This window comes from Pseudophryne corroboree, chromosome 2, assembly GCF_028390025.1.
Source record: "Pseudophryne corroboree isolate aPseCor3 chromosome 2, aPseCor3.hap2, whole genome shotgun sequence".
In the NCBI taxonomy this organism is placed as follows: domain Eukaryota; kingdom Metazoa; phylum Chordata; class Amphibia; order Anura; family Myobatrachidae; genus Pseudophryne; species Pseudophryne corroboree.
The window spans coordinates 206,472,127-206,491,142 of NC_086445.1; the positions used below are offsets into that span (position 1 = coordinate 206,472,127).

Genomic DNA, 19,016 nt, shown 5'->3' on the forward strand with positions numbered 1-19,016 from the left:
TTATGAGGTGTTGTGCGATGTAAGCGCACATTTATGGGATTTGGTAATAAGATGTGCAGGCATTTACAATATATATATATTAGAGCGGGCATCTTAAATATTTGTGAGAAATCTAAAAAAATGGCATTCATATACCCTACCAGTAAAGGTTTTAAAAGATATCTATGCTTAAGCACAGAAGATTTAATACCTCAGTCAGTTTGTGTATACCACCTGTGCAGAAGCACAGATATCTTCAAAACCTGGACTGTTAGGGCACCTTGAGGACAGAGGAGCAGATGTATTAAGCCTGGAGAAGTGATAAAGCAGTGATAAGTTGAAGGTGATAACGCACCAGCCAATCAGCTCCTAACTGTCATTTTTCAAACCCGTAATGATTGGCTGGTGCATTACACTCCAGGCTTAATACATCTGCCCTAGAGTTTGTGAAACCACTACTTTATATGGTTCAATACCCAAGTTAATCAGAAGCAGCTAATGGTGTCATCATCACCATGTATATTTACACCAGGCCTCCTAAGAAGCATATAGTATCTGGAGATGCATTCAATTCTCACAGTGTTACGTGCAGTGGCATGTGCAGCTGCAATTTTGCTTGCAGCGGACTTGTGAAAATATGCTAATGTCTTGTGCGCATAGATGCTCACTGCCGGCATCTCGCATCCACCGCTCACATACAGTACACAAGCTGTTCACGCACATTGGGGGTTATTCAGGTTTGTTAGCAAACCAAAAAGCACACTAATGGGCAAAACCATGTTGCACTGCAGGTAGGGGAGATGTAACGTGCAGAGAGAGTTAGATTTGGGTGGGTTATATTGTTTCTGTGCAGGGTAAATACTGGCTGCTTTATTTTTACACTGCAGTTTATTGTAGATTTCAGTTTAAACACACCACACCCAAATCTAACTCTCTCTGCCTGTTACATCTGCCTCACCTGCAGTACAACATGGTTTTGCCTATTAGTGTGCTTTTGACCTCAGCAGCCTATGCTGTCTCAAACTGCGTGGCTCTCCTAAGAGGCCGTAGCCTATCCAGCTGCGTACAAATTTGGCATGCCTATAAAACTGTCTGGACATATTTTTGGGATCCGGTCTGAAGATCGACACTGTCTAGGTCGACCACTATAGGTCGACAATCACTAGGTCGAGAGGGTTTCTAGATCGACATGTGCTAGGTCGACAGGTCAAAAGGTCAACATGAGTTTTTCACATTTTTTTTTCTTTTTTTGAACTTTTTCATACTTAACGATCCAAGTGGACTAGGACTGGAATGGTAATCTGTGCCGTGCGAAGCGGTAGCGCAGCGAGGCACCTTGCCCGAAGCATGGCGAGCAAAACGAGCCATGCAAGGGGACACGGGGCACTAATTGGGGTTCCCGGTCACTCTACAAAGAAAACGACACCCAAAAAAAGAAAAAGAAACATCATGTCGACCTTTTGACCTGTCGACCTAGAAACCCTAGAAAACCTTCCAACCCTGTCAATATAGTGACTGTCGACCTATAGTGGTCGATCTAAACATTGTCGACCTAGACAGTGTCGACCTAGTGATCCACACCCATATTTTTGTAGCCACCCCAAGTTTTCTCCCCCAAACACTGACTACTTGACACTTACTTTGCAAATGAATCCTCTGTGTGTGCACAATCGCTAATCAATTCTAAATGAAGCCCACTGTAAGTGCAGAATTAACTGATCTCATGGGATGATTGATCCCAGGGAATTTTTGTGTAACAAAGTGTTCATGATGAATAGCTGTGGATGCAGCAAGTCTTAAACTATGTAGACAAAAGTGATTGGACACTGACAGCAAATTGATCAGCGAGAATTTATTGACGTTGGTACTTTGCAGGTCCACCACGTGCAGTGATTACTGCAGAAATCCTTCTTGGCGAATTGTCCACAAGTTCCTGGACAACAGTAGGAAGTATGTTTTGCCATTCTGCCTTAAGCAGGGTGACCATCTGTGACACTGAAGAAGGTTGAGTTGCCCTAGAACGCATCCGTAGCTCCAATTCGTCCCAGAGGTTACCAGTGGGGTTAAGATCTGGACTCTGAGCTGGCAACTCCATCTGGGTTACCAAATTTTCTGCATACCAGTACAGCAGTCACCCTGGAAACATGACAGGTGGTATTGTCGTCCTGATAAAAACATTTGTCATTTCCGTAGAATTGCAACAATGTAGGGAGAACAGAGTTACCGAAGACATCTCTATACTTCTCTGAGCTAATATGACCATGCATTACAGCTAGTGGACCCATGCCAAACCAGTTGGCACACCGTCACAGCATAACACAACCATCTCCATGCTTTACTGTCGATAGTGTACACTCGGGTATCAGACGTTCTCCTGGCGATTTCCAAACCCAAACACATGTGATCTGAAAAGTGTAAATCGTAACTCTGTAACACTCGCTGCCATTGTTCAACTGTCCAGTTTTTGTGCTCTTCACACAATCATAAGCACTGGGCTGCATTTTTCTTTGTGATTAGAGGTTTATGAGCAGCTGCTCACCCATAATATCCAAGTGCATGGGCCTCCCTACGAAGTGTTACTGTCGAAATTGGCACATTAGTGGCCATTTGGAACTAGTGTGCAATGGTATGCATGGGATGACCCCTGTTCTTTCACAGCTCCCTGCTTAACACTCTCCGGTTCCTGCATTGCTGTTTTGGGGGTAAACCAGGACGAGGTGCATTCCTGCAAGGACCATTCATCTTCCACGCATTAATGACAAAAGGCACAGTGGATTTAAGAACCTTCCTAACATCCACAATGCTTCTCACGCTCATACCTCCGATCGAGCAGTCTATGATGATCCCCTTTGTCAGCTTCTTCCGGTACGCCATTTCGTTGGGCACTGATTAGATCATTGTGCCTTCAGGAACACGTGTCTGCTGCAGGAGCACATAATTTTGCTTACGCAGGGGTGTCCAATCACTTATGTCTACATAGTGTAGTTTGCATACATGCTTCATCCAGTGTTCACGAAGGATCCTGTGTAACATGAATATATTCCTAATAAATGTGCAGTTTATGCTGCTTTCACCATGCATTAATTATGAAACTGATACTCAAAGCAGAATGTTACTACTAAGGGGGTGATTCAGACCTGATCATTGGGCTGCTAACTTTGCTGTCCTGCGTTCAGATTGTCGCTGCCCCCAGAGGCAGTGTATATTCGCCGCGCTAGTGTGCGATCCCATGTGTACGCCAAGATGCAAAAATCCACTGTGTGCAGTCTCTGCGCAGCCCAGGACTTACTCCTTTTCCGGACACTCTCAATAAACGGTCAGTTACCACCCACAAACGGCCTCTTCCTGTCAATCACCTTACGAATGTCCGTGCAATCGGATTTTTTGCACCATCCTGTCATAAATAATAGGGAGTAATTCAGATCTGATCGCTGCTGTGTGTTTTCATACAGCGTGCGAACAGATCTGAACTACATATGCGTGTGAGCCGCAATGCACCAGCGCACGTCGCACAACAGCACCGGGCATTGGTGCCTAGCGACGGGATGGTGCGAAAAATCTGAACACATGCAAAAAGATTGACAGGAAGAGGCCGTTTGTGGGTGGCAACTGACCGTTTTCCAGGAATGTCTGGAAAAAAGCAGGCAGGATCAGGCGTTTTGTGGGAGGGTGTCTGATGTCAGCTCCAGCCCCGACCAGCAGGAAACAATCGCAGCGGCTGAGTAAGTCCTGGGCTGTGCAGAGACTGCACAAACTGATGTTTGAAGCGATCGCACACTTGCACAGCGTTTTCCCCTCCCCCTGTAGGCAGCGACTATGTGATCGCAGGGCAGCAAAAAACGCAGCCCAGCGATAAGATCTGAATTAGGCCCATAGTACCTTCAACTTTTAACAGCAAATGTTGCTATTTTCAGTAACAACAGAAGTGCAGTAGTCCCACTAGTGAACGAAACAAACATATTGAACAAATTTCTATGGTGTTTTTAAAGTACTTCCCGCACTGGGGTGCAGTCAGGATCCCGGCAGTCAGAATGCCGACGCTAGTTCCTGACATTGATTGAAATGCCGACGCAGGGATCTCGACCACTGGAATCCCGAACGCAGACTGCAGGGATGCCGCACTTGTAAGCCGTGGGGAGGGGGGGGGGGGGGGGAATTGTTAGGTTTAGGCTGCGGGGGAGGTAGATTTAGGCTGCAGATGGGCAAGGTTGGTGCAGGGTTAGGCTGTAGGGGAGGGAGGGTTAAGTTTATGTTGCGGGTAGGAGAAGTTAGGTTTAGGCAGCGGTGTTGGTGGGGGGGTAGGTTAGGGTTAGGCTGCAAATAAGATGACAGGGTTAGGGGGTTAAGGGGTCAGGGTTACCTTAGTTATTACTATTACAGTATTGGAAATTATAGAGCCAGGTGGAATTAGTTTAGTCTGGATAGCTCAAATTGTGGCAGAATTTATAAATTATCAACAGCTGTATTGTTCAAAATTGGATTGTAATACAGGGGAAATTAATATACAATTGCCGTGTCTGTCTAAGGATGCCCATGACCTTTTAGAGGCTCCATTAACATCGGCTGACACTGAAGCCGCAATCAAGATGTTTCCAAGCTGTAAAGCTTCGGGATTAGATGGTATCCCAATAGAGCTATATAAAAGTCATATGGCATTCTTTGTACCTCAACTACTTCATTTGTACAGGTTAATTTTTGAGCAGAATACACTTCTCCCGTCTATGGCAGAGGCATTAATCATTAGAACTCCAAAATCAGATAAAGATTCTAGGTATGTTGTGTCATATCATCCGATCTCTCTCTTATATACTGATATTAAAATTTTAGCGCCCGACTAAATCAAGTGATAACCCAAATCATTCACCCGGATCAAACAGGTTTTATGCCCAGCAAGTCTACCTCAATTAACTTGAGACGATTATTTACTCATTTTCAGATTTCTCATAGTGGGGCTACCTCATCTATTATAGTTTCATTGGACGCAGCAAAAGCCTTTGATTCAGTGGAATAGGCCTTCCTATGGGAAACTATGGATAGATTCGGTATTGGTCTGAATTATACAGTATTAAATATGTCAAGTTGTTGTATTCTATGCCTATGGTTAGAGTGTCAGTGAACGGTTATGTTTCATATCCCTTCTCGCTTTCTAGAGGAACTAGACAGGGTTGCCCCCTGTCTCCAATTCTATTCGCCATTGCAATCGAGCCTTTGGCGTGCTTGATACAGGCAAGTCATAATATTTCGGGAATAAAAGTAGGAGAAAGGGAAGACTGAATTGCGTTGTATGCGGACGATTTACTATTATTTGTCAATGATTATGCAACATCAATGCCTAGAATTTTGAAGATGATAAACACTTGTGAGAGATACTCTGGGCTTAAGATCAACTGGGACAAGTCCTGTATTATTCCACTCAAGGGTAAAATTCCAAGGACTCCTCTAATATCCCTTTTACTTAGATGGATAGATTTGTTTAAGTACTTGGGTATATGGGTGTCCAATGACTCCGGGAATTCTATTTCTCTCAATATTACACCACGGATAGTCTATCTTCGCTCCAAAATTAAGTCCTTGGGTAAACTGCCATTAACTGTTACAGGGTGGGTTAATTTGTTAAAAATGGTTTACCAGCCCAAACTCCTTTATGTTCTTCAGCAAGCATTGAAAATTTTTAAACAAATAGACAGCTTAATGCCGTCCTTGATATGGGCAAATAAGAGAGCTTGAATAAAAATGTAAACTTTATCTCGACCCAAATTGATAGGAGGTTTAGCCCTTCCTGCTTTTAAATTCTATTACTACACAGCTCAATCGGCTCATATCTGGGAATGGGTTAATAACTTGGATACGGTATCCCTACATTCACAAATGATATTGCAGAAGTCTCCAGGGGGCACACCTCTTCAAATGCTTCTTTGTGGAAATACCAACATATCTAAGGTGCCCTTAATAAAGCAAGCATTGCTTACTTGGAAGTTGGTACATTCTATTTTACAAGGTCAGGGATTAGACCCAGATACCCCAATAGATAACAAGTATAGATTTCTAGAATTATCTTCAACACAAATTAATGAGGTATTGGGGAGGTGGGATATAATATCCCTGGGGCAGCTGTATATTGAATTCACAGAGATTTGGTTTGGTTCCGCACAGGAGAAAAATGGTAATGAAGAACATAGATTAATACACAGATTGTAGAAAACTGTTCAGAAAATGACCAACGATACTAAGTTTAAAGATTCTTGATGAAGATATCTAAACAATTATTTAAGTTGGTGGTGCTCCCAGAGTCAGTAATGGTTGAGCAACAGGAAGAAAAAAGAAAGACTCTGTGTTGGGGCACACTTAGAAATTTGAAATAAATTTATTAAAACTTAACATTTAATTAATGAAAGTAATAAAGAGTTTGATACAAAAAAATGTTCAAAAGCACAAAATATACATATAATATTGACAGAGGTTGCAACAAAAGGTTTTGGTACTAAAATGAAATCAGGATAAGCCTGATACAAGATTAAGAGCACCTGTGGTGAAAAATATAATGAAAAACACAAAAAAGGTGGTGCCTAAGTAGATCAGAAATCAAAAAACGGGGTAGAGGTAGACGACATGTGCATATAATCACCGCAGTGATAATTGTAGGCAGACACCTAGTCTGAATACCTCATAGAAATAAATATGAGGTATTATATTTTTTCTATGCTTCCCATTTGATTTAAGCCCTGAAGATTCGCTACACTAATGCACACCATGGCAATCAGATGAGCTACTAATATGCACGAATGCATTGCAACACTACCAGCCGTGTTAAGAACCTTTTCCGTGTACCCGGCCACCTAACAACGGTTACTTAGCAACTCCAGCCTCACAGCGTAATCGAATGAATCTACTTCCGGCCTGACGTCACTTCGGGTGAAACGCAAACTCCGGAACACACGCGACCACGTGACTTCCGGCCAAGAATGACACTTCCGGTCGGACGCGACCACGGGATCCCGATATACAGAACATCTGAGTGAATTATTCTTATGGCAGCCACCTCCTCATGACCTTACATTTTAGGAGTAAGAACAGATGCCAGCCTCTTGTTGTTTTGATGTCTTTGTTTATCAGCACAATCCTTTTAAAACGAGGATGATGTCACTATGGACCTCCACCAATCTGGATCCTTAATGATGCTAAGCCCTCCCTGCTCCCTCCCCCCATCCTCTACCTTAAATACGGCAGCCTTCCCCTTATGCAAAGACACAGTGAACAAGCCACCCTGGTGAAACGGTCCGTCTGTGCTCAGTGATGCTGAACTCTTTATAGTTCAGATCACTTCTTGGTACTCCCTGGTATTGTATGTGCCCATTGGGACTCCAATTATCATGTTATTTAACTGATATTGACATATAACTAATGTTTGCAAACTTGATCCTTAACTACTGTTTCAAAACCATTTTTTGTTTCTTCCTTTGAATGTAATACTATTTTGCAGAAATCTCTTCTGCATAACAGGGCTTTGTACCTATTTGGTAAATTTGTATCCCATTACCATGCAGCCTGTGTTTATTTTCCTTTCTCCATTTAACTGTTATTCCCATGATTGTTTTATTTTACAATCTACTTATTTCTGAAACTTTGTGATCTCACTACACCTTCTTCTCTTTCCTTTTTCCTTCCTTTTTTTCAATAGGTGAGCTTAACCCACCTCTCTCATCCACTGTCCGCTATAAATTTACAAGACAGTGGACAGCAGAAGGCAGGGTTCCCTCCCTATTCTGAGCATATCTCACCTCTATTTTTAGTACCCTCTCATCCAGATGCGAGACCACTCTCTGCAATGCCCACAGCAACAGAGAATCTGCGCTAGAAACTGGACAGCAGAAGTACCTTGTTGCTCACTACTCATTACACTCTCTCATTTGTGTCTTAGTGTTTCTATTACTGCCATATTTCAGCAGCAACACCCAATCTCATCCGATCTTGGAAGCCAAGCGCTGACAAGCCTGATCAGTACCTAGTAGGGTGACCTCTTGGGAATATCAGGTGCAGTAAGGTTGTGACCTCTGATCTCAAACAGCAGAAGTGTTAGAGCAACTTCTGAACCTTCCTATTCTTTATCCAACTTTCCTGCAAACCTTCAATTTATCAACAATTGGCTTTGCCCTTGTGTTTATTTATCAATGCTCCTTTTGGTATCATAACTCATTATATTTTTCTCTCAAATGCTTTGTTATCTTTAAGGATCCACTTCTTAGCAAACAGAATCTCTACCAGGCGATTACCCTTAGTCATTTGACATCCCAATTATGAACCTTTGTGCCCTTTATTTATTTCTATGAGGTATTCAGACTAGGTGTCTACCTACAATTATCACTGCGGTGATTATATGCACATGTCGTCTACCTCTACCCCGTTTTTTGATTTCTGATCTACTTAGGCACCACCTTTTTTGTGTTTTTCATTATATTTTTCACCACAGGTGCTCTTAATCTTGTATCAGGCTTATCCTGATTTCATTTTAGTACCAAAACCTTTTGTTGCAACCTCTGTCAATATTATATGTATACTTTGTGCTTTTGAACATTTTTTTGTATCAAACTCTTTATTACTTTCATTAATTAAATGTTAAGTTTTAATAAATTTATTTCAAATTTCTAAGTGTGCCCCAACACAGAGTCTTTCTTTTTTCTTCCTGTTGCGCAGCTGTATATTGGCAATGTATTTAAATCTTTCCAGCAATTGCAGCAAGAATATGGTGTGCCCTCTCACTACTTCTATCGCTACTTGCTATTGAGACATGCGAAAAATACACAGTTTACTGGAGTTTCTCCAATTATTAACCCTCCTCTCAAGCTGCTGTTGCAGAATCGGGGGAATGGGCATTTTTTATCTGGTATCTATGCCACCATAATACAAACCTATTACTCAGATCCAATGACCAATCTTAGAAATAAATGGAAAGTATATCTGGGTCCAATTACGGATGAGGCATGGAAATGTGCTTTAAACTCTCCTGCTATTTCTTCTACTGCCATTAGATACCAGCACGTTCAATTCTTTATTATCCATAGAGTATACATGACACCAATGAGAATGTCTCAGTTTGGAAGTACACACTCAACGAAGTGCCCTAAATGTGGGAATATAGATGCCAATTTTTGGCATCTAGTTTGGCTGTGTTCCATGGTAGCAGAATTTTGGAGTGGGTTGATTAGTATATTGGCGACAGCTGGTATTCCAGTATCTGTTTTTAGTCCGGCGGTATGTGTCTGTCAGCAATACAGGGAGATATATTAGATACTTTTAGCAGGCGCTATACAATTAATACTTGTGCATTAGCTAAAGTATGTATTGCTAGACTATGGCTTGACAGGGAAGCCCCAGAATTACAGTCATAGATTGCACTAATTAATGAGACTACGGCACACAAAAAAATTGTATATTTGGCTAGGAAGGCGAGAAATAAATACTATAATTTGTGGGGTAAATGTCTTGCTTCTCCATATGCTGATTGACTTGTCTCTATCCGGGGAGCGTTTTATAAGAGTTATGGAGGTGACGACCCGGGGCCAGCCACAAATTATATTTAGAGATGTGCGGCGGGCACTTTTCGTGTTTTGTGTTTTGGATCTGGATCCTCACTCGTGTTTTGGATCTGGATTGGTTTTGCCAAAACCACCCTTTTGGGTTATGGTTTTGGATCTGGATGATTTTTGAAAAAACACACAAAAACAGCTAAAATCACAGAATTTGTGGGTAATTTTGATCATACGGTATTATTAACCTCAATAATATTAATTTCCACTCATTTCCAGTCTATTCTGAACACCTCACAATATTGTTTTTAGGCCAAAGGGTTGCCCCGAGGTAGCTGGATGACTTTGCTAAGCAACACAAATGTGCGGCACAAACACCTGGCCCATGTAGGAGTGGCAATGCAGTGTCAGACAGGATGGCACTTTTAAAAACTAGACCCCAAACAGCACATCATGCAAAGAAGAAAAAGAGGTGTAATGAGGTAGCTGGGTGACTAAGCTAAGCAACATAAGTGTGCGGCATAAACACCTGGCCCATCTATGAGTGGCACTGCAGTGTCAGACAGGATGGCAGATTTAAAAACTAGGCCCCAAACAGCACTACATGCAAAGAAGAAAAAGAGGTGCAATGATGTAGCTGGATGACTAAGCTAAGCGACACAAGTGTGCAGCACAAATACCTGGCCCATCTAGGAGTGGCACTGCAGTGGCAGACAGGATGGCACTTTTAAAAAGTAGGCCCAAAACAGCACATCATGCAAAGAAGAAAAAGAGGTGCAATGAGGTAGCTGGATGGCTAAGCTAAGTGACACAAGTGTGTGGCACAAACACCTGGTCCATCTAGGAGTGGCACTGCAGTGTCAGACAGGATGGCAGATTTAAAAAATAGGCCCCAAACAGCACATCATGCAAAGAAGAAAAAGAGGTGCAATGAGGTAGGTGGATGACTAAGCTAAGCGACACAAGTGTGCGGCACAAACACCTGGCCCATCTCGGAGTGGCACTGCAGTGGCAGACAGGATGGCAGATTTAAAAACTAAGCCCCAAACAGCACATCATGCAAAGAAGAAAAAAAGGTGCAATGAGGTAGCTGGATGACTAAGCTAAGTGAAACAAGTGTGCGGCACAAACATTTGGCCCACCTAGGAGTGGCACGCAGTGGCTGAATGTCGAAAGTGGCCCTCAATTTTTCGGGCCATCGACAACATCTCCTGCACATCCCTGTCATTTTTCAAAAAATGATGCACCACCAAATTAATTGTATGTGCAAAACATGGGACGTGCTGGAATTTGCCCAGATATAATGCACGCACAATATTGGTGGACTTACACGGCAGTACCCCTGAACTTATATGGCTGAACCACTGGACTGGACTTATATGGCAGTACCCCTGGATGTATACGGCAGTATCCCTGAACTTATATGGCTTCACCACTGGACTGGACTTATACAGCAGTACCAATGGACTTATACGGTAGTACCCCTGGACTTATACGGCAGTACCAGTGGACTTATGCAGCAGTACCCCATGACTTATACAGCAGTACCCCTGGACTTATACGGCTGCACCACTAGACTGGACTTATATGGCAGTACTCCTGGACTTATACTGCAGTACTCCTGAACTTATACGGCTGCACCACTGAAGTGGACTTATACGGCAGTACCCCATGACTTATATGGCAGTACCCCATAACTTATATGGCTGCACCACTGGACTGGACTTGTACGGCAGTACCACTGGACTGAACTTATACGGCAGTACCCCTGGACTTATGCAGCAGTACCACTGGACTTATACAGCCGTACCACTGGACTTATACGGCAGTAGCCCCGGACTTATACGGCAGTACCTCTGGACTTATATGGCAGTACCCCTGGACTTATACGGCAGCACCCCTCGACTTATGGCAGCACAGGACACCACCACTGGACTGATGCAGCACAAAACAGCACCACTGCACTGGACTAGACTTATACAGCAGCACTGGACTTATGGCAGCACAGGACACCACCACTGGACTGATGCAGCACAACACAGCACCACTGCACTCGACTGGACTTATACAGCAGCACTGGACTTATGGTAGCACAGGACACCACCACTGTGACTGGACTGATGCAGCACAAGACACCACCACTGGACTGATGCAGCACAATACATCACTGGAATAACACATAAGAGCAGGTCGCCACCCCATGCACCACACCACTTTCCCGCACAGACACTGAGGAGACATGTCCTCTCGCTATACTCTCCAGGACTGGAGTGAAAATGGCGGCGACGCGCAGCTCCTTATATGGAATCCAACACCCGCGAGAATCCGACAGCGGGATGATGTTTTGCCTCGTTCTGGTTTCCGAGACTGGTGGGAAAACCTGAGCCTGACTCGGATCCGGGCTCGGGACGTGATGTTCGGTAGGGTTCGGTTCTCTGAGAACTGAACCCGCTTATCTCTAAGTGTAAGCCCTCTTTTATAAAGAACCCTTAAATCTACTTCTCCATAATACAATACAGATATTCATTTCACTGCATGTCCAATAAATATAATCATCTCTAATTATATTATATCATATACTATAATATATTATATTACATTACTATATCTTTATTCTACTTTATTTCGTTATCTCACTTGCATATATAAGTATGGATATCTCTTTTAAGATATATCGGTTGCCTACGCTTGTATATTTTGATTCCTCAGGTTATTAACTTCGATAATGTATATATGAGTGTACGAGGAATAATATATGGAGGCTAATTGCCAAGTGTTAGCTTTATTTTAGTAGAATATGGTCAAGCACAAGTAATAGATTCTATAAAATAAGTGTTCTTGTTCTGACGCTATGCGGTCTTAGGGCCGTAGTCAACAGCTGTTGGAAGCTGCCGTCTTGTCAGAAAGACAGCAGCTTCCGACAGATTTCTGTTGGAAGGGGTTCCGACCTATTCAATTTGGGCAGTTTTTTTTCTGATAAGTTGGGAATTCCCGACTTGTCGGAAAACAAGTGGATCGGCAGAATAGGCGCAGATCCGCGTGCTTCTGTCGGAGACGGGGCCAAATCCAACAGGTTTTGGTCCCCTTTTCGACATCTCAACACGACTATTGAAAAAGTCGGATTGAGCAGAGCGTCCCCCCCGGCCAGGCTCCTCACTTTAGGCAGCGCCGCCGCCGCAGACATCACCCTGTCATTGTAGACATGTCCTCCCGCCACCAGCTCCCCCCGCTGCTGCTGCCAGATCCCCCGCTGCCAGCTCCCACAGCCGCCGCTGTCAGCGCACCCGGCAGCGCTGACAGCACCAGCAGGACAGGAAATCGGAAATGGTAAAATCCAACAGTCAGATTTGGCCGTTCATTGAATAGCCCTTGTCGGATCCATTCCGACAAATAAATGTTGGAATGGATCCGACCTTAGTTGTGATGTTAGATGTGTTGAAGGAGGAAGGTTTAGATAGTAGGAAAGATATGTGTTCTGATAAGGTCTGGGTATGTTAAATTAATTTATGGGTAAAATAATATGTCAGAAATCACACAAATAAATACGCTTAGTTGCGATTGGATATAGGAAACTCACAAAAAAAACACTTAATTGTTTGTAAAAGATACATATATTTACTGATAATAATTCATTTGATTATTTAAAGGCACTACCTATTATATATAGTTAAACTGGAGGTAAATATCATACACACACAGTATACACGAATATATATTTACAAAGTCCCTTTAAAAAAAAAAAAAGTTAGCTGAGATTGGTGACATTCCTGTTAACAGTTTTCTTTGCAGCATTGATGTGTCAAGTCTCTATACCATTATACCTAATACAGAGGGACTACGAGCAACACGTGATTTAATCACTGATAATGCTCTGTATAATGGTCCAGACATTAATTTGGTCATTGACTTGCTACATTTTTTGCTTACAAAGAATTACTTTATGTACGATGGTCGTTTTTTTTCTACAGGTGTCTGGGTGTGCGATGGGGTCCAGTGTGGCCCCATCATACGCAAATGCATACATGTTCAGTGCTGCACATGATATTTTCTTTACAGATCCTGAGATTTTTGGTAACATCAGATTTTTTTGTAGGTATATAGACGATATCTTCCTCATTTGGTGTGGTGACAAAGAAGAGTTTATTTCTGTGATTGACAGACACAATGGTTCTGATAGCCCCATCAAATTTTCATATGTCATTGATGCTAATTAAGTAAATTTTTTGGATGTTGAGGTATGCAAGACTGAGGGTAGAATTAGCACCAATTTGTATACTAAAAATACTGACAGAAATTATTTATTGCATACCCAAAGTTTTCACCCTAAGGGTCTCAAATATGGGTTACCTTATTCTTAGTTTATAAGGGCAAGGAGGATTTTTGACAATGATACGACAGCTGAGGGTCACATTAACATTATGATGTCCAAATTTGCTGAGAGAGGATATCACTGGGATTCACTATGGCAAGCCAAGGCACGGGCTATGTCTATATCCCGGAACCATTTACTTTCAGTAACAAAAAAACCAAATCAGTCAATCATATGCCATGGGTGAACCATTTTAACCCCTTGAGTAAACAGATAAATTCAATTTCTAAATCCCTATGGCCAATAGTTAAAACAGACCCTGAGCTTAATTTGACAGATTCAAATATCATGCCTTTTTTATACTAGAGGATGGAACATCAGGGATTGGGTAGTGAAGACTGATGTATCTAAGATCAGTAGTCCTACATCTCAGCATTATCTTTCTAAGAAAAACAGTTGCTACAAGTGCATTAATTGTACCACCTGCAGATCCCTAATTGCTGGTAATAGCTTCCCCCATCCACATAGTGGGAAACGGTTTCCTATACGCCATGTAGTGACATGGCGTATAGGTAGGTTTATCGTCTACCTACTTACCTGTCCATGTGGGTTAAGTTATGTAGGCAAGACCGAAAGGACCCTTAGAGAGCGTATGGCAGCACATGGCTCAGCCATTAGGGCTGCATTAGAAACGGGTAGAAGTGACCATCCAGTTGAGCGGCACTTCCATCAAGCTGGACATAATCTCTCTTCCCTTAGATATAAAATAATTGATCACATTCCCCAAGATCCTAGGGTTGGTGATCGGGCTTTGAAACTCCTCAGATGTAAAGCTAAATGGATCTTCGATTTGGGTACCCTTTCTCCTAAGGGGCTCAATGAGAATCTAGGGTTACACTGTTTCTTTTAAACATATGTCTTGCTTGCTTGTGATTGTTTTTCTAAATATCTTTTCAAAATATCTCTTCAAATGACTTTTGGATATACTGGTGGATTTAGGCTATACACGCTATTTTATAATTAATGGTGTATAGGGAATCCCCTCTTCTTTGATAGATATGATTAGCTTTGCTGTTCGTTTTGCTTCTACACTTTCATGGGTCGATTATCTGTTTATATGTAGTATATTAATAGATTGTTATCATAGATGTTAGCTACATTTTTGCTGTTTATATTTTGTATCAACAGTCACTGAAGCCCTGTTCCATGTTTTATCATTGTCCAGCTGAGCAGTGACGGGTCGGGGAATATGACCAGGGCCGGCGCTACCATTAGGCAGCTTTAGGCAGCTGCCTATGGGCGCTGGCCACTGGAGGGCGGCAGGCTCCAATTAAATATATTTTACAAAAAATATATATATTTTGATAAGTAAGCCCAGACCAGGGGCGGCCGCGCCGAGGGTCTAGCCTGCCACAGCCGTCAGTCACCTCACCGGCCCAGTGTATTGCTTTCCCTGCGGGCCTGCGGCTGCTCCATGTTTCTAACAGAAATAGACGGAGCCGCGCGTATGAGAGAGCAGGTCAGGAGACGGGCGCCGCCCACACTGACAGCCTAACACGCATCCTGCTAGGCGCCGTCAGCACGAACGTCAGCGCTTGTGTGGCGCCCGTCTCCTGACCTGCTCTCTCATACGCGCGGCTCCGTCTATTTCTGTTAGAGACATGGAGCAGCCGCGGGGAAATCACACTGGCGTAGGTGAGGTGACTGATGGCTGTGGCAGGCTAGACCCTCGCCGCGGCCGCCCCTGGTCTGGGCTTACTTATCAAAATATATTTTTTTTTGTGTAAAATATATTTAATTGGAGCATCTGAAAGACAAGAGAAGTCTCTCTATCCCCTCCCTCCCCGCCGCCCCCCTATCCCCTCCCTGCCGCCCCGCGTCTCCCTATCCTCTCTCTCCCACCCAGCGTCTCACTATCCCCTAACTGCCGCCCCGCGTCTCGCTATCCCCTCCCTCCCTGCCGCCCCGCGCCTCCCTATCTCCTCCCTCCCACCCCGCATCTCCCTATCCCCTCCCTTCCACCCCGCGTCTCCCTATCCCCTCCCTCCCACCCCACGTCTCCCTATCCCCTCCCTCCCTGCCGCCCCGCGTCTCCCTATCCTCTCCCTCCCACCCGCGTCTCACTATCCCCTCACTGCCGCCCCGCGTCTCGCTATCCCCTCCCACCCCACGTCTCCCTATCCCCTCCCTCCCACCCCGCGACTCACTATCCCCTCACTGCCGCCCCGCGTCTTGCTATCCCCTCCCTGCCGCCCCGCGCCTCCCTATCTCCTCCCTCCCACCCCGCATCTCCCTATCCCCTCCCTTCCACCCCGCGTCTCCCTATCCCCTCCCTCCCACCCCACGTCTCCCTATCCCCTCCCTCCCACCCCACGTCTCCCTATCCCCTCCCTCCCTGCCTGCCGCCCCGCGTCTCCCTATCCTCTCCCTCCCACCTGCGTCTCACTATCCCCTCACTGCCGCCCCGCGTCTCGCTATCCCCTCCCTCCCACCCCACGTCTCCCTATCCCCTCCCTCCCACCCCACGTCTCCCTATCCCCTCCCTCCCTGCCGCCCCGCGTCTCCCTATCCTCTCCCTCCCACCCCGCGTCTCACTATCCCCTCACTGCCGCCCCGCGTCTCGCTATCCCCTCCCTCCCTGCCGCCCCGCGCCTCCCTATCTCCTCCCTCCCACCCCGCATCTCCCTATCCCCTCCCTTCCACCCCGCGTCTCCCTATCCCCTCCCTCCCACCCCACGTCTCCCTATCCCCTCCCTCCCTGCCGCCCCGCGTCTCCCTATCCTCTTCCTCCCACCCGCGTCTCACTATCCCCTCACTGCCGCCCCGCGTCTCGCTATCCCCTCCCTCCCGCCCCGCGCCTCCCTATCTCCTCCCTCCCACCCCGCATCTCCCTATCCCCTCCCTTCCACCCCACGTCTCCCTATCCCCTCACTCCCTGCCACCCCGCGTCTCCCTATCCTCTCCCTCCCACCTGCGTCTCACTATCCCCTCACTGCCGCCCGCGTCTCGCTATCCCCTCCCTCCCACCCCACGTCTCCCTATCCCCTCCCTCCCTGCCGCCCCGCGTCTCCCTATCCTCTCCCTCCCACCCCGCGTCTCACTATCCCCTCACTGCCGCCCCGCGTCTCGCTATCCCCTCCCTCCCTGCCGCCCCGCGCCTCCCTATCTCCTCCCTCCCACCCCCGCATCTCCCTATCCCCTCCCTTCCACCCCGCGTCTCCCTATCCCCTCCCTCCCACCCCACGTCTCCCTATCCCCTCCCTCCCTGCCGCCCCGCGTCTCCCTATCCTCTCCCTCCCACGTCTCACTATCCCCTCACTGCCGCCCCGCGTCTCGCTATCCCCTCCCACCCCACGTCTCCCTATCCCCTCCCTCCCACCCCGCGACTCACTATCCCCTCACTGCCGCCCCGCGTCTCGCTATCCCCTCCCTGCCGCCCCGCGCCTCCCTATCTCCTCCCTCCCACCCCGCGTCTCCCTATCCCCTCCCTCCCACCCCGCGTCTCCCTATCCCCTCCCTCCCACCCCACGTCTCCCTATCCCCTCCCTCCCACCCCACGTCTCCCTATCCCCTCCCTCCCTGCCTGCCGCCCTGCGTCTCCCTATCCTCTCCCTCCCACCTGCGTCTCACTATCCCCTCACTGCCGCCCCGCGTCTCGCTATCCCCTCCCTCCCACCCCACGTCTCCCTATCCCCTCCCTCCCACCAAACGTCTCCCTATCCCCTCCCTCCCTGCCGCCCCGCGTCTCCCTATCCTCTCCCTCCCACCCCGCGTCTCACTATCCCCTCACTGCCGCCCCGCGTCTCGCTATCCCCTCCCTCCCTGCCGCCCCGCGCCTCCCTATCTCCTCCCTCCCACCCCGCATCTCCCTATCCCCTCCCTTCCACCCCGCATCTCCCTATCCCCTCCCTCCCACCCCACGTCTCCCTATCCCCTCCCTCCCTGCCGCCCCGCGTCTCCCTATCCTCTTTCTCCCACTCGCGTCTCACTATCCCCTCACTGCCGCCCCGCGTCTCGCTATCCCCTCCCTCCTTGCCGCCCCGCGCCTCCCTATCTCCTCCCTCCCACCCCGCATCTCCCTATCCCCTCCCTTCCACCCCACGTCTCCCTATCCCCTCACTCCCTGCCGCCCCGCGTCTCCCTATCCTCTTCCTCCCACCTGCGTCTCACTATCCCCTCACTGCCGCCCGCGTCTCGCTATCCCCTCCCTTCCACCCCACGTCTCCCTATCCCCTCCCTCCCTGCCGCCCCGCGTCTCCCTATCCTCTCCCTCCCACCTGCGTCTCACTATCCCCTCACTGCCGCCCGCGTCTCGCTATCCCCTCCCTCCCACCCCACGTCTCCCTATCCCCTCCCTCCCACCCCACGTCTCCCTATCCCCTCCCTCCCTGCCGCCCCGCGTCTCCCTATCCTCTCCCTCCCACCCCGCGTCTCACTATCCCCTCACTGCCGCCCCGCGTCTCGCTATCCCCTCCCTCCCTGCCGCCCCGCGCCTCCATATCTCCTCCCTCCCACCCCGCATCTCCCTATCCCCTCCCTTCCACCCCGCATCTCCCTATCCCCTCCCTCCCACCCCACGTCTCCCTATCCCCTCCCTCCCTGCCGCCCCGCGTCTCCCTATCCTCCCCCTCCCACCCGTGTCTCACTATCCCCTCACTGCCGCCCCGCGTCTCGCTATCTCCTCCCTCCCTGCCGCCCCGCGCCTCCCTATCTCCTCCCTCCCACCCCGCATCTCCCTATCCCCTCCCTTCCACCCCACGTCTCCCTATCCCCTCACTCCCTGCCGCCCCGCGTCTCCCTATCCTCTCCCTCCCACCCGCGTCTCACTGTCCCCTCACTGCCGCCCCGCGTCTCGCTATCCCCTCCCTCCCCGCGCCTCCCTCCCTGCTGCCCCGCGCCTCCCTATCCCCTCACTCCCTGCCGCCCCGCGTCTCCCTATCCCCTCCCTCGCACCCCGCGTCTCACTATCCCCTCCCTGCCGCCCCACATCTCGCCATCCCCTCCCTCCCTCCCTGCCGCCCCGCGCCTTCCTATCTCCTCCCTCCCACCCCGCATCTCCCTATCCCCTCCCTTCCATCCCGCGTCTCCCTATCCCCTCCCTCCCACCCCACGTCTCCCTATCCCCTCCCTCCCTGCCGCCCTGCGTCTCCCTATCCTCTCCCTCCCACTCCACGTCTCCCTATCCCCTCCCTCCCTGCCGCCCC

The 19,016-nt window shown here is 47.7% G+C and overlaps 1 protein-coding gene and 1 pseudogene across 1 annotated transcript in view; one reads left to right on the plus strand and one right to left on the minus strand.

The window, feature by feature from the left end:
- Window positions 1-19,016, minus strand: part of TMPRSS12 (transmembrane serine protease 12) — a 236,167-nt gene that overhangs the window by 115,817 nt on the left and 101,334 nt on the right. The gene's annotated exons all lie outside the window — the stretch shown is intronic.
- LOC135052374 (5S ribosomal RNA) lies at window positions 7,904-8,022 on the plus strand (annotated as a pseudogene).